This window comes from Rhea pennata, chromosome 2 (assembly GCF_028389875.1).
Source record: "Rhea pennata isolate bPtePen1 chromosome 2, bPtePen1.pri, whole genome shotgun sequence".
NCBI lineage: Eukaryota > Metazoa > Chordata > Aves > Rheiformes > Rheidae > Rhea > Rhea pennata.
Genome location: NC_084664.1, coordinates 94677779 through 94693376, shown reverse-complemented (window position 1 = coordinate 94693376; position 15598 = coordinate 94677779). Strand labels below are relative to the sequence as shown.

Here is a 15598-nt window from a genome sequence, read left to right as displayed (position 1 = left end):
CCAGCAAATTATTGAGGCAATGTGTGAGACTAACCATACTGGAGAATAAAGCACTTCAGCACTTATGATGATAAAATAATTTCAGGTCATGTCTTTTTTTCTTTGTATAGTTTTTCTTTTATTACTGGCACTAAAATGGCTCTTGCAGTGTAAGTGAGAAAACCAGACCGAACCTCCTGTTTTTTTGTTGAGCTCCCAGCTGGAAACCCCTCCCTCGATTTTTCCATTGATAAAGTGTCACAAAGGGAATCTAGAAAAGAGGAATAAGAGGAAATAGAACAATATGTAGTCTTGGACTTGAATCACGAAAAGAGTTAACTAAAGTAGATACAGTATTGAATGAGCTGCTGCTCCTTTCATGACCAAGTTCGTTTAACTGGGATCTTAGCATTATAGCTAAGCCATGCAACAAATCAGCTATTTATTGTCTTTTTGTTCTGCAGAGGCTCTTTAAAGGGATCTCGCAAAGCATTTTCTTCTTTCCATTTCTATAGTTTCTTTTATCTGACCTTCAAGAATTCTGAGCCGCAATGGGGAACAAAAAATCTTGCATACAAGAATGCTTTTATTGTTAATTTATAAAATATGGCTTTCACTGATAAAATAAAGGTGTGACATTTATAGAGCTCTAATAACGAATATAGCAGTAGATCTGGTCCAGGTCTCATACTGTTAAAATTAAGGGCAGTTGATTTCAATGAGAGAAGAAACAGGCTTGTTGGATTTGCTGGTTAGCACATGCACTTGTTCTCATAATGCTGGAAATACTTCCAGGAGTATTTTGCAAGCATGGAGAAGTAACTTCTTAGAGGACTCATTTCAATTAAGTTATTTAGGTACTTAGCCCTACTTCAGTATGTTCAGAAGAAGATTGCTTGTGTTTAATTCCATTATGTGCTTTTTTTTAATGCCTTATCTATGACTTTCGAGTCACTGAAGCAATAGCTTGCTTCATAGTGACCTCTATGCCATAATAAGAGTTGACGTTTCCCGCAGTGTCTGTATACGCCAGAAGATACGTGTCTGTGTGGTCACTTCCCCATCATGTGATGTACGTACGTGTTGACCCATGGTGGTGGTGAGGCAGGACTCTGGAGCACCCAGAGACACAACTGATGTGACCCTCCTTGCACTAGGTGCAGCAGGTAGTGCGATGTTCCTTGGCCCCAAAAGCCCAATCCTGAATGAAGCAGCCAGCAAGATGCAGAAGTGTTCTGCTTTCTGTAACTTCTGTGGGACTGATGGGTGCTCAGCACCCATCTTGTTACAGATACGGAGGCTTCTGGTCTCTTGAGGTTCACTGTGAAGCACTGCAGTTGCCCACCTGGCTTACTTGCTGACATGAAAGAGTAAATACTGCTCTTCTCTTTTCCTCCTATTCTCTTTTCTCTTTGCCTCCTTCCCTTCCTCTGTCTTTGTTAAGCTTGCCAAAACACCACAGAACCATTCATTTAGGTCTTTCTCCTTGTTCTGACAGTTTATTGTGATGTGGTTACAAGCACACACAATTATTTTAGATATGGAATGCTGAGGTATCGGGAATCTGTTTTGGAAAGGGCATGTAAGTGCGATATAGTTGGCTTATCTATATGTTATTGGCAAGAGTATAAGAAAAACATGCAAAAGAGTAAATGATCAAGAAGGAAGACTGCAGGTAGTGTTTGGGTTTGACGGATGTTTCTGATCTCTTCATTTGATTCTATAAATCAGAGTTGTACTTCTTGCTGACTTTCTCATTAAGTGTTTATTGGACCATCCTTCCTTTAAACAAAATAAGAAAAATGCAAGAGTCAAAATACTTTTAGCTGGAATAGGAAAACAACAGGGAGGAATAAATCATATTGTGTTCCCAAAATACCACTCTTAAAGGATTGCTTTTGAGTGAAATGGACCAAAACCAAGGAGGAACAACTGATTCAATTAAACAATATACCTTGTCTAACATTTTGACTCTGCAGGAGCGCTTTTCTTTTTTGTCAGTATAGGCAGATAAGAGTAAGTAAAGCACCTGCAGTTTTGGGTTTTCTCATTCCCGCTCCTCTGCCCAGCATATTATTTCCATGCGGATGAAGGGATTCTTCATGCCTTTGCCCTATTCATCGTAATGAAAATACATGAGAGGCAAAATGTGCTCTTGCCCAAGATAAGTACTCTGAATATGAGTAAAGATGACAACACAGGCCATTTGTTTTAATAGCTACTTTGTGTAATATATAGTAACCACATGCAAATACCATATAAGGCAGGGAAAAAGTGAAAAAAGCTCATTCTTACTAGAGCAAATAGGATACAGGTTAGTGAATGATTAAAAATAGAGCTACGCTGCATTACCATTAGGGACTTGGAGTTGGAAAAGGTATGTTATCTTTAACAGTGGCAAAGCCTTTACTGAAGGAGTGTGTTTTGGCCCAAAAAAGGGCTGAGTGCTGGGCATGGAAGGGAAGAGAAACAGTGTTTATTACATTTTAATGATCTTTGTGCTAAAGAAGATGATTAAAGTGATAGAGGAAAGGGGTAACGTTCTGAAAGTGTTTTTTTTCTGTTACGTAAGAACAGCAATTTAGCTAAAGTATTATGCTTTGGACAACTGGAACACTAATATGATGGAAGCAGCATAAGCAGTAGTTACAATTATAGCTATAGTTACTAAGAGAGAAATCCATGCTCTTATTTGAATAAAGTATTAATCGTCTGTCTGAAGAGCAGCAATATTTTAGCAGCAGGAAGGAGCAAAGTTGTCCTTTCTTTTCATGTTATCCTCCCCCTCCTCTTTCTGAGAAAGCTTGTGTATGATTTTTTGTGTGCTTTTGTTACAAGTGTATAAGCCTTTGAGATGACAGTGATTCATTTGATAGAAAGAGGATTGAGAGTAGGGAGAGAGAGCTGGTTTATCACCAGAAAAGCAATGCTGGCAGAAAACAAACCTTTCCTTGGGCTGATCTGTTGTCATCACGAGAGGGTGCTCTGTATACCCAAAGATGTATGGTAAAAGCTTGAGTTTAGTCTATGGGAAGTTTCACCAGCAAACTCTTATGCCTCAGGATAGGAAGGAATCTCTAGCATACAAACACAACTGGAACATCTTCCCTTCCGTACTGTTATGGTTGCAAGTACTGTCCTACAAGAGGTCATATCCAGTCTTTCCTTGCTCCCAAAGCAGATTATTGTTCCATCAGTTACAGGAGTTTCAAAATGAGAGTAATTATGCGTTGAGATACATACATTTTAGAAGAAGAAAAACTAAAAGTATCGGTATGAGAGCAAAATGGAACTGTTGAGTTTGGATTCCTTGTAGCCTGCTAAAATTTGCAGATCATTCAGAAATGAAAGGTAATTCCCCTTGCATATGTCATCAGATTTCTTAGTATTATGAGCCATTATTTGCTTTTTTCAGTGATATCACAACAAACGAATTACTTTTTTTTTTTGTAGATGTGATTGAATTTTATTCATAAGAGGTTACAACACACAAACAGAATCCTTTAAAGTACCAGCATTTAAGCTGTTTATAAGGAATGTATTTATGCTTTGAATAGAGATTACTTGTGCTTGTCTTAGTCAAATTAGGACTGAAGTAATGGAAACATTTACTTTTTGCTCACATCATGAATTCTGGCAATTTACTATGCCTCTTGGGCACCTTATTCATTGCAGTTTCCAAATGTAAACGATAGTGTGCTCAGGAACATCACTATGACATACAAAGGTATTATTGATGCTTGTTTTGCCTGCTGTATCTTTTAAATCAAGTGGCGGGAATGTGGCTGGTATGAATTGGCATATTCCCATTGGGTAAAGTTGTGCTGGTAGAACTAGAATGAATGTCTGTCCTCATGGCCTCTATTTTTAAAGAAAATGCCAGAAACTACTTGTGTAGTTGCATGTGTATGCCTGTTTCCTTTGCTCTGTTTTACTGTGTCTGATCAGAAGGTTGATTCTTTTATTCCAGGTGTCCAAACACAACTCTCCAGCAAGTCTCTTCCTCTTTGCCTTCTTTTCAAAAACTCCATTATTTTCATTTTTTTCCATTTTCCTGTTTTAAATAGGAAGGTATCTTCTCCCATTCCTACCTTTCCAATTACAGCAGCAGAATGCGTCTACTGCCCTTCTATACTCATCCGTCTGGATTCACACATCTTGAGGAACAGTTTGAAATGAAGTTCAAGTTATGATTTTATCCACTTGACAGAGCAAAACAATATGGCTCTGTGGGTTGAAAAGTGCAAAGTATGGGAAAAGTTTGTGCAGCTTGTGCTAGCGTTTACTGTGTTTTTCACATTCTCTATGTAAGCAGATAGATGCTTTGCAAATCCTGCTGTTTAAACTCTCAGTGTATTTCTCTCTGTATTTCCCAGTGGATAACATTGCACCAAATTGGATGAGCCCTTCCCATTCAAAATGTCAAATTTATGTTGTTTAGTTTCCAATGAGGATGTAATGTGATAGTAAAATAGTTCTTTCAAGGGTCATACACTGTTTTACTGTCAGTTTGTGAGGCTCAGGCAGAAGGAAATGATCAAAAACACTCGATGCTCATTATTTATTAATTGAGTTCTGGCAGAGGTTTTCTGCATTCTGGCTTTGTGTTTGTTTCTTTGTTTACAAGCAAAAAAGGAAAACAATTCACAAAAAATGAAAGACGAAATTTGTTAACAAAGATTTCTGACAAAGAAAAATGGCATTTTTTTAAGGTTTAAGTGTAGGTACCTTGTAGGATAATTTGGCATTGCAGTGTCACTCTTTGAGTGCTGATCCTAAAAAAGAAGAATACGGTGGAGAATAGCAGACCATGAATCTTAGATAAAGGCATGCAGATAAAGGCATGGGTTACCGGAAAATATTTCTCCTGGAAAGTTCTGGGTTGGGCATATTTTAATTGCTTGCACTTTACTGCTAGTGTAGCTTTACTTTCTTTATAAGAAAAACAACAAAAACAAAAATCCCACAAGAAATTCTGACTTTCTTCACTTTTCTGTTTCTACTCCTCAATTATATACATATTCAGGTAGAGTTAAGAACAGTATATTGAAATATTGTATCATTCTTTATTTATGGTGTCTTATTGTCTAAAAATATCTCACAGTGTTTTAGTACTCTTGTCTTCTGTTCTGCAGTGACTCTGCTGAGAACAGACCCTTTCTTAGGTGCCATGGCCTATGTGGAGCTGTGTAGAAACTGGAGGCATGAAGTTGCCACTGTTGAAGAGTCTGAAGACTTTAGCTGCTGTTTTTTCCAGGGATTTAAATCTGACCAATTTTTGGTGATTTTTCACAGGAATAGCAAAAAGCACATCTTTGATTAGGCCCTTTTGTTGCATTTTTGATCTTGCTTCAGAGCCTGAAGTCATCTTTGTCTCCCAATAAAGTAGTAATAACAATAACAACAACAACAAATTCCACACGGTCAAAGCTATATATTTTCCTGCTCTCGTTTTCCAGAATGGCTGAACTTTTTTTGCGGAAACTTTCCCTGGAAAATTCATTTGAGGCAGATGCTACCATGGAAAAATTTTTGTTCAAATACTTGCCTCTGAAGTTGTGTATAGTTAAAACCAAGGCTTACAACTCGGAGTCGGACAGTCTTAAGTGCCAGGGCTGCTATAAGGATTCCCCTTTTTGGGTTACTGGTCAATGGTATTGTCTTTAGGTAGAAGCAGCTATGGAGCTGTATATAATGCCCAATTCTCTGCCTTTTACTTTCCTCTGCTACTACTTGTTGAGTGGTAGAACCAAAATGGTCCAGGAGATTTTTCTTTCCAGGTTACTTAGATCTCCATTCTTTTGGCCCTCCTTTTCTTTATCTGTTTCTTTTACTTCACAGATGTTTCTTTCCTTCCTTTGAATTTGAGGTGGAGCTAATTAAAGATGAAACTTATAAAGGCAAAATATTCAGCGAGCGCTTCCTGACTGCTTCATGTCATGGCCCTGTCCTGATCAATTGTGCCCCAGGGCCTCTTCAGCATCTTCCTTATTCAAAAAAGCAAAGAGCCACCAGCAGTTGCTGAAGCTCCTGCTGGTTTGCAGAGGTTCTGATTTCACTCTGTGGAAGAAGTGATACCTGACTGGAGTTGTTTGTGGTTCCTCTTGCCTTGTTAAATGGCTGTGCTGGTTTATCTTAGGCAGTGCCAAAAACAGTGTCCTGCTTTCTGGGTTCTGAGTTGAGGTTCTCTAGTTGTCTCCAAACCCCTTACTTCTGGGCAAAATTCACATGCTTTTCTCCCACCATTTTTGCTTTCAGGAGGAGGGAGCTGCAGTGTGTGGACCTGGCCAGGCCTCCTGGTCAGGACAGCAGGGACCAAGAAGGTGCTGCAGAGCACACCCATGTTTGTGCACGGCCCCATCTGTGCATGACTAGAGCACAGGAAATGTTTGCTCGTCTTAGTGTCCCAAGGAGAAAAAGCAGGACTTCAGTCTCTGATTTCCAGTGTGGCTAGGAAAGTCAGTCAGGGCAGGGCTATCAAAACCACTTGCAGACATTTAGGTGCCCACTTTTCATTGACTTTGAGCAGGCTCCCTTAGGCACTGCTGAAAATCCTCCATGCAGTTCTTCTGTCCTCGATCTTCTCCCGTTGAGGCTGAGAGTAATATTTGCATACTTCACTGGGTGTTCAGGCTAAATTAATATTTGTAGAGCACACTGTGTTCCCTATAGTGAACGAACCACATGAATGTGGCTGTTTCTAGGCAGATACATCCTATTCTTAAATGTTGTAAATGTGCTTAACCAGGACAGACAAGACTCACTGCATTTGTTTAGGAAAAAAACCCTGTCAGTGCTTCAGTATATTTGTGAATGCATTTTTTTTTACATAATAAAGAGGAGGGGTTGTTTTCTGTTGGAAGAGTCATGTTTCAGAAGCTGTTTTCTGTTTTTATATGCCATTTGTTATTTTGGTTATATTGCATTATATGCTGGGGGGGGGAATACATGTAGCTTTCTCAGGCCCTTTCCCCGCTTATAAAAATCTTCCAGCGCATGCATAAATCTTCTAGTGATGTCTTTCCTTAAGCTGAGAGCATAAATGCAGTACATAGTAGTCTGGTAAAGCTGACTAGTATTCCCTGAATCTTGATCCCCTTCTTTGCTTATTCACACATCAGCTGTACGGAAGATCCTTTCTGCTGTCTTCTGAACTCTGTTTCACACAGTCCAGTGAGGTGTCAAAAATAATAATTATATAAATCTTTGCAAAACCAAATTAGAGTATTAAATGAAATCCGAAAAAAAGAAAATTAAATCTGAAAAAAATAATTCAAGCTATTAAATGTTCTGCTCAGAGATCGTCAAAAATCTCCTGAAGCGTATGAAAGAGGGTAATTTCCCCACAGGTTGTGCTTGCAGAGCATCTGCTGGAGATTACAGCATCATGAAAAATAGAAGCGACTGTGGCATTAATGCCATTGCACTGACAACAGCAAGGCCTGCAAGAACATAGCGGCGCTCTGTAGCAGGAACGGGGGCTTGTAGCACTTACGGTCCGGATTCTGCTTGTTGTGGCACACTGCTGTAAATCCTCAGCAGCTCTATTGAAACTGCGGGAATTACTCCAGATTTATGCCAGTTTCAATGAAAAGAGGCTTTCTGCTGAATGGATCCAGGCAGCCGCAAGCCAGGTGGAAGGGAAAGAAGTGACTCAGCATTCGGCTGTTGTTGCTGATCGCTGGCTTTTGCCAAGCGTGGAGTCACAGGTTTTTTTGTGGTTTTTTTTCACCCTCTCTTTCTCCCCCGGGCCCCCCCCCCAGGTGAGTAGCTGCTTTGTGCACAGTGCAGAAATGCAAACTGAATTCCCCCTGGAGCGAGGGCGGCTGGAGCCGTAGCTCTGTGCGAGGGCAGAAGGCCACCCTTGCTAGGAGCCTTCTGCCCTCGCTTTGGGAGAGAGCAGTGTTGACTGCTCCTTCTTACCACCGGGGAGAAAAATGTTCTTTAAGAGCGCTGTACACCCCTGGGAGTAGCTGTGTCACCAGTCTTGTATTTCTGCTTGCGCAGCAGGAGCATGGCTAACGACAGGGATGGCGGTGCCTCCTCCGGATACACGTGATGGAGCAAAGCACGCAGTACAACAGCGTGATGTAGCTTGGGACCGCGTGCACGGGCTGTTGCTTTGCTGGCTCTCTGGCCATTGCCCCACTTCTCATCCCCAGCGAGCCCATCTTCACAGAGCTGGCTGTAGCTCATACTGGCTTGGCCTGGCCCGAATCCAGCCTGCTGTGGCCAGGGCAGGCTGGGGAGCGCTGGAGCTGCCCCAGCTCCTGTATCAGCCCCGCAATGTCGTCATGGCGTTGCTTTGTTGGATGCCGAATGTCCAGGACACAAATCAGCCACCAGGGCAAGTCCTGGCCCGGTCGTGCTGTTGTTCCCCATCCTTCCCAAGTGCCCCGAGCAGGCTGCAGGCCAGGTGGTAGCTGGAGTGAGTGCTTGCCCAGGCATCAGATAGTGAGCACTGGCATCTGAGATGTTCGGGACGTTATGTACTGGCAGCAGTTGTCCCGTTACTCGGCAGAGCATGTGGTATAGGGAGGGACGGAAGCTGGGGGAGAGTAACCAGAGACAGAGCATTACCTGTAAAATTTGAAATATTGCATTGTGGGATGTATTTGGGAGGGCTGGCAAATTCATGCAGCTGAAAGTGTCTCCACTGATTAGAAAATGTTGTAGTGCAAATGTATTCAGGCAGCCTAGGTCTGAAATGTGTGTGTCAGGCATCCCAGCGTATCTGTGTATGTGCGTTGGAAAAAAGACAAAGGAAGCGGGAGAAAAAACCTAGGTAGATGCTAGGATAGTATGGCATTTGAGTAAATACTCGGGGGTTTGGGGGAATTTCAAACAAGGAGACTCCAACTGTAGAAATGGTGTTGAATTGTTGAAATGAAAAATAGATTTTAAAAATTCGAAAAGGGGAAGACAATAGCTTACTGTAGATCTTTGAAAAACACGGGCTGATGAACTGAAGCTCCCTGAATGTTTCAGCCCATCTGTCTTGTTAGTTTCTGTCTTAATCATGGATTTCATGAAGTGTCTAATTTTTTTTTAGCTTTCTGTCTTCCTCGTGTATAAAATTTAAGGAAGGGAAATCATCTGAGCTAGATTTACTTTTGCACTGGAAAGAAAAGCAGTGTATAAAAAGAAGTCAGTGCTATGTGTGCTGGCAAACCAGTTGTATCTGTGTTGAGTTTGGGGAGCAATATTTTCCCACCTTGACTGCTACTGTGGCAGTTATCAGGGCAGCTTGGGAGTGCAAGCAGAGACTCAGATGCCGTAGCTGAGGGTGTTTTTAATTGTCTGGCTCTGGTCAGTGGTTGTCTAAACAGGCTAGACTGAAATGCAGGCTCCATTGAAGTTGGTGGCAAAACTCCCTTGTGATCCCTCCCAATGTTGCAACTATTCCTGGCAGCTGTCAAGATGTACTGGCAGGACCTGGCTCCCTCTTACACCTTTGAAAGGCTTCAGCAGCTCTTCTGAACCAGAGAATTGCTTTCAGGTCATATCTATTGGGGGGGGGGGGGGGGGAGAGAATAACAAACAAATGGACAGAAATTGCCCCCCCCCCCCAAAGTTAAAAACATTTTAGTGACTCTTCAGTACAGTCCTGTGTCTCCAGGTTCTTCCAGCTTGACTCTATCACAGTTCTTGGAGCTGAATCAGTTTTTAGCAACAGTGGAAATTTTTGCCAAAAACCCCAGCATAGATAAGGGTATATTTGCAGTGTGTACTATGCAGAAGACACTGATTGACATTAATTAGGAGTGGGTGGTGTGAAAGTGTAAAAATAAAATTCCTTTCTGCTGGGTTTACTATTAGAAGTGAGGTACATGATGTAACACTGAATGCATGTGTGTGTGTGTGTGTGTGTGTGTGTGTGTATGGAGAGGAGGTTTGTCTATTCATCACTTAGAACAATAGTGGGAGTGAAGCCTTACAGGTTTGAATGTCAATAAAAGTCTGCGATTGCAACCTTTCTCTTATGAGCCGCTCAGTAAAATGTGCTTCACACTTGTTTCTTTTTAGTTTTGAGCTCAGAATGCCATGACAAGAAAACACACTGTGCTGCGGAATGCAGTATGTATCAGTTAAAGTGCCTCAGCCTGCTTTGTGTTATTGTGTGGACTATTTTGAGCAGTGATCAGAAGGAGCAATTTTTGTTTTGGTACATTTTAGCAGGAGTAGCATTTTAAAAATTAAATAGATCCCTACGTAGCAAGTTGGTATTGCTCTGATTGATATTTATTAATTCCTTCCCTGTATATATTCTGAGAATGAGAAGCAATGAATGAATTCCACTGTGTCAATGATTTGTGAGATGTATTATCAGAAATGGCTAGGTTTTTCTTATAAAAGAAATAGGCAATCATCTGTGTTATCTTGAAAACATATTCCTTGGATTTTGTTTAACTGCATTAAGAAATGTGAACTCCAAGACACTGTTGTTTACAGAAGTTCCTCAGTATCTGTGTTTAATGTGAGTGATATTGCCAGAGGATTATCTGTGCAACTTTTAAACAGCTGTCTTCCTGACTGCTTTACCTAGCTGTTTATATACATCCTTTAAATAAGAAAATTCAAAACATGGCCACATTCTCAGCTGGCTTTGACCAGCCTAATTTACATGGTTGCTACACTGAGTTACCTCAACTGAAGAGTTTTTTCCACAAATATTCAAGGCCTTTTGGCATCAAATTGCCAGTTCACATTTAGCTTTCACTGGTCATAACTAAAAGACAAATCCCATCTTTCTTGCTTTGCTATAGTTCTGTGACACCTCTGAAAGTATATGGGTTACCCCAATTCACGCTTGCTTAAATGTAAAATCTGAGTCAGACCTCCCGTACTGGAACTCTTCACTGTTGCCCAGTGATTTAACTGAAATGAGTCTTGAGTCTCTATTCATTTCTTAGCAGACTCTCACTCTCAGTTAGCTAACTGAGTATTTGCCAGGGGTTGCAGGTGTGAGAGAAGGGCCTGCCTGACCACTGAGCTGTCTTCTCTGAGCCTGGGAGTGGTGGTAGTACCTGCTACGGGAACCTTCCCTGGGGCCACTTGGGCTGCAGTGAGAGAAAAGAGCTATTATTTAGGCCTTCCTGTTAGATATTTAAAGTAGTCTTAATATATTGGATGTATGATCTGCTAGTTACGGGACTCTCCTGCTTCTGGAAAGCAAACACCAAGGCGTGCACGCTGGCCCGCACCAAGGCTCACTAGCAGTGGTGGTGTTGCTTTGGCATCGTAATATGTCAGAACTGGCTCCAAAATACCTGTACGATCCTGCTCCCATCAGGCTGATATTTTGGGGTGACGGGTTACATGGTGCTGAAAAGGAGCACTTGGCTGGAGCTGTGAGGGTCTTATTAACTAGAAGAACGTGGAACTAGTGGTAACAGCCACTTTCCGTACGGCTTTTGTGTGAAGCGCACAGAGCGGTGCAGGTACCGTGTCACGGAGGCAGCCACGCAGAGGTTGCTGCAAAGGTGTGCCAGCATCCCGACCTGCACGCGTGGGTCTAGCGGTTAGCATAGGGCTGCATAGGGCCACAGACTCGATGGCAGCTGCGTTATTCCTCAACTTGCCTTTGGCATGCCTCATCCGCGCCGCCTGATCAGTGAGGGCAGGGATAGTGTTTGATTTAACTGCAAAGGCAGAAAAAGCAGTTCACGGGTGTGCAAGCACTTAGGTTTCTGCTGCATGAAGCAAGATACTGTAGTTAATTAAGGAAACCACAAGGAGGTTGATTTTTGGTTTGGGGTTTTGTTTTATTTGTTAGTGTAATTATTTACTTGTGTTTGAAAGGGTTAAATAGAGATAAGTTCATGGTTAAATCTGCCGTGAGTTGCACAGAATGTGTGGCATATCTGGTGTCAAAGAAGTCACTCATAATCACATATGTGTAGATAAAAATATACTGAGTTTTAAACAGTGGGTTTTTTCCTAGCTATAATTGTGACGTTACTGCCAGTTAATCGCAAGTTACTTTCATGACTATGAATGTTTTCTTGCTGAAAACCCTAAGTCAGTGAATTGAGCAGAAATATATGAATTGTGAAGCAAAAAGAACGGCAGAAAAAAAATCAGGCAGAGAGACCACGTTTTAAGTCATCCTTGGACTGTCACATGTTTCTGGGCTTTGTGTAGGGCCCGCTTTTGTGGCGGATAGTGGCTTTGGGAGAGTTACTCAGGGCTTAAGAGCTATGCTCAGGGTCTCCTAGAGTGGGATCTCTTGTGACTGAGGTACCTCAAAACCTTAGTATTACTTAAAAAAAAAAAAAAAAAAAAGTGATTAAAACCACTGACTTCAAAATTGGGAGTATAGTGCCAGGTTTTCACACCAGTAATGAAATATCCCAGGTCTTGATTTGCACACTCATAAAGGTCATCTTACATTTTTGAGGCGAGTAAAAAGACCTAGAACTTGGTCCGAATCATCAAATTCATTTATCTGTAGTTCTCTTCTACACTATTTCTGTTGGGATAGCTAAGCAAAAACAAGTAAAATGTATATGGAAAAATATTCTGTAGGTATATATCCTTGAATGGTTGGGTAGCTATTTGCAAACTTGAAGAAATCAATTGGAATGATATGTACAGTTCTTCAGTTTTGTGGGGGCTGAACTGCTTGTGGGTAAGTAGGAGGAAAATCTTTTTAGTGAATACTTTCTAAGGTTGTGTCATTATAGAGTATTCTCGTATTAAAATTAGTGGGGAAAAAAGGAAAGTGCTATTAGAAAATCTTCTCTTGATCCTCTTTGACATGAACATCTTTTAAAACCAGAGTCTGTTTCATATGGTTCTTCGGTTGTCATCTTGTTTTTCAGTTCCCTGTTATAAAACAGAACATTAAATTATTTTTAATGCAATGTATAGGGATGTGACTTAAAATAATTTTTAATTGACTAGACTGAGTTACGGCTGCATTGTTAGGTGCTTTCCTATTAGTGTTTATAGAACAAAATAATGTTTGCACAGTTCAAATGCTTTTCATGTCGGTACTGATCATGTTTGTTAGAGGCTTAAGGAAATGGAACATTAGATACTATCTCAAAACTATTCTTTTTTTTTTAATGATCATTGATTACATTTTGAAAACATGGCTGTTATGAAAATGTTAACAGAACTATAGCCATAAAGTTAGAACAGAGCTGCTGTTATATTTGGAATGTGTCTAAAACGGTGATTTTTCAAATGGAATTTTTGGCAGAATTTCACTGCGTATGTTAACTTCAAAGTTACTCACTTCCTCCTTCTTCCCCCTCCAGCACTAGCTGAATATTTATAAAAGAGCAGAAGACAGGAACGGAGGTTTCTCCTTCCGGGGATTAGCTAGAGAGCTTGTGTGTGGCCATTAGCAAATACCTTAACATCTCCTGGTCTTTGTGGTGGTCATCCCCACAGTGCTCCCCTCAGACAGGACGGTTCAGTTATGTCCATTACTCAGATGGCAGAACAACACTACGAGGTGAGCTGATGGACCTGGCCAGAGCGTGGCACAGCAGAGCATGACCCTGGGTCTCCCGTTCCTGTGGTCAGAGATCCAAGATGGGTTTAAAGATGATGGATGGATGTCAACTTGCTCTGTTGATACTATTGACTTGCAGCGAAACTAGCTCCATAATGAGCTGCTAATACAATCTCTTCAGGTTTTCTCTGCTGGGGATTGTCAAACTGGCCATACAATTTCTCTTCACTTGGGTGCTCTTTTGCTGTGAACATCAAGTGATGCTTTGGTTGATGTTTTGCTTTTCTCAGGCTGGGATCCTGAGTTGTATTTTTCATTTTTTATTTGCATTTAAATAGTAAAACGGATTTTAACACTTATCATTTTCAAATCCTGTGATTACTGAAGTCACTCTCACTGCTAAATCGTTACTTCCTGGGACTAGAAGTTTTCTGTTGTATAATCTTTGTGCTATATTGGAAGGGAATTATTTATTTTAATAGAAAAAGTGTTAATAATTTGAAATTGAATAGCATATATAAATTGTTGAATGTCAAAAGACCATTTGCTTCAAGGCTGTGCGTAATGATCTCATTTGTTGTTATGTGGTCTGCACAGGCTATTCTCAAGACGTGTAGGATTTCTTCCTTTCTAATGTTTCTGCATCAGTGTAATAGATCTGAGAATACTCCATAGATATTTGGCCATCTGGTTTCCTTAATTCCACTGAATTTACAGGAAGAAAAAGTAATGTATTATGCGTTTCTAAATATAGTTCTTTTTCCATGATTGAAAATTGAATCACTCATCCTCTCTGATAAGGCTCTGATTTTTCTCTCGTTACATTTTGAATATTCTTAGGAAAAGTAAAATCTTCCTTTCTTAGTACAGGTGTTGGTTTCTTTAAAAATTAATGTTCTTTTGTTCTCATTTTGGGATCTAGATGTTCTCCAACTCTGTAAAACAATAAAGGTATTAGTGACCTCTTTTATTTTCCAGATTAGAGTAAAAATAAAGATCTTAAAATGTCTTAAATGGAAAGCAAGGCAGTGTAAAAAGAAAGCTAGCTTAGTGGGAGGAATAATTTAAAATAGAAATTTGCGACATTTCCGTAATAAATCCCAAACGTAATGAAACTCTCTGTGATGGGGGTTTGATCTGGAAATTGGATTTCTAGGCTGGAGTCTTCCACTGGCATAATGTCTTGCAGCAGGGTTCGGCATGTGTTTCAGGGTTAGTATTGAGAGCGCCGCTTGCTTAATCGGAGTTGTGGGAGGTTTGCCTCAAGCGATTCAGACCTTGCAGGGAATCTGAACCGCCTTTTCAACAAGTGAATATTAATGCAGCAATTCCCTCAGTGCCGGGGCGGGGAGGGGGGGAAGCGATAGTAATACCAGCAAGAAGAGGAGGGACCAGCACTTGATCTGATGATACTTTCTATTTTTTCCAGCCAAATAAATATGTCAGGAGGTCACCCAGAAGTAGCTATGGCAACCAAAGGACTGAGCGTAGCTTTGCTAGACGAGTGTTCCTTGCTGGGTAGGACCCCAGGCAGTGAACTGTTAAATGACCTGATTAGGACTAAGCTACTAACTGAAATGGATAGTATTTATCAGCCACAGTCTGTAGAAATCAGTGGAAAATAGAAAAATCAGCAAAGGATCAAGGAGTTGCTTGTGATATCTTTCCAATTAAAAACTAAGAAGTTCAATAAATGCTAAAAGTATGGGAAGCTTGCTCTCTGGAAAAAGCAAAGCTAATTCTAGTTTCTGTTCAGTTGTGTTTTTACTCTGTATTGTCTTTATTTATTTTTATTTTCTAAGTAAATGAGCCAGGCTGGTCAGAAATCCTATAAACAAAGCCCAAAACTGTTATTGAGCCAGCCGTAAATTTTGGAATATGACTCGCCTGGTGTATTTATTTAGAAGAAAAAAAAAGTACAAAGTTGCAAACCCTTGATGGAACAGCCAGCAGTTTAAACACTGCTGTAGTCCGGTCCGTGGGGTGGGTTAACCGAACTCGCCACGTAACACTCCTGCAACAGCCGCTGTAGATGATGAAGGGCAGTACGTCGTACGAGTCGCTTGAGGGGTCGTTATTTTTAGTCGCCTTGAAAGCCCGAGTTACTTGCTGGGTTCGAGCGCAGAAGGTGTCAATCTGTGCCGCTTGTGTGAT

The 15598-nt window shown here is 40.8% G+C and overlaps 1 protein-coding gene across 7 annotated transcripts in view; it reads left to right on the top strand.

The window, feature by feature from the left end:
* The window catches only part of ATXN1 (ataxin 1), a 312787-nt gene that overhangs the window by 172924 nt on the left and 124265 nt on the right, over positions 1 to 15598 (top strand). The window lies entirely within an intron of this gene.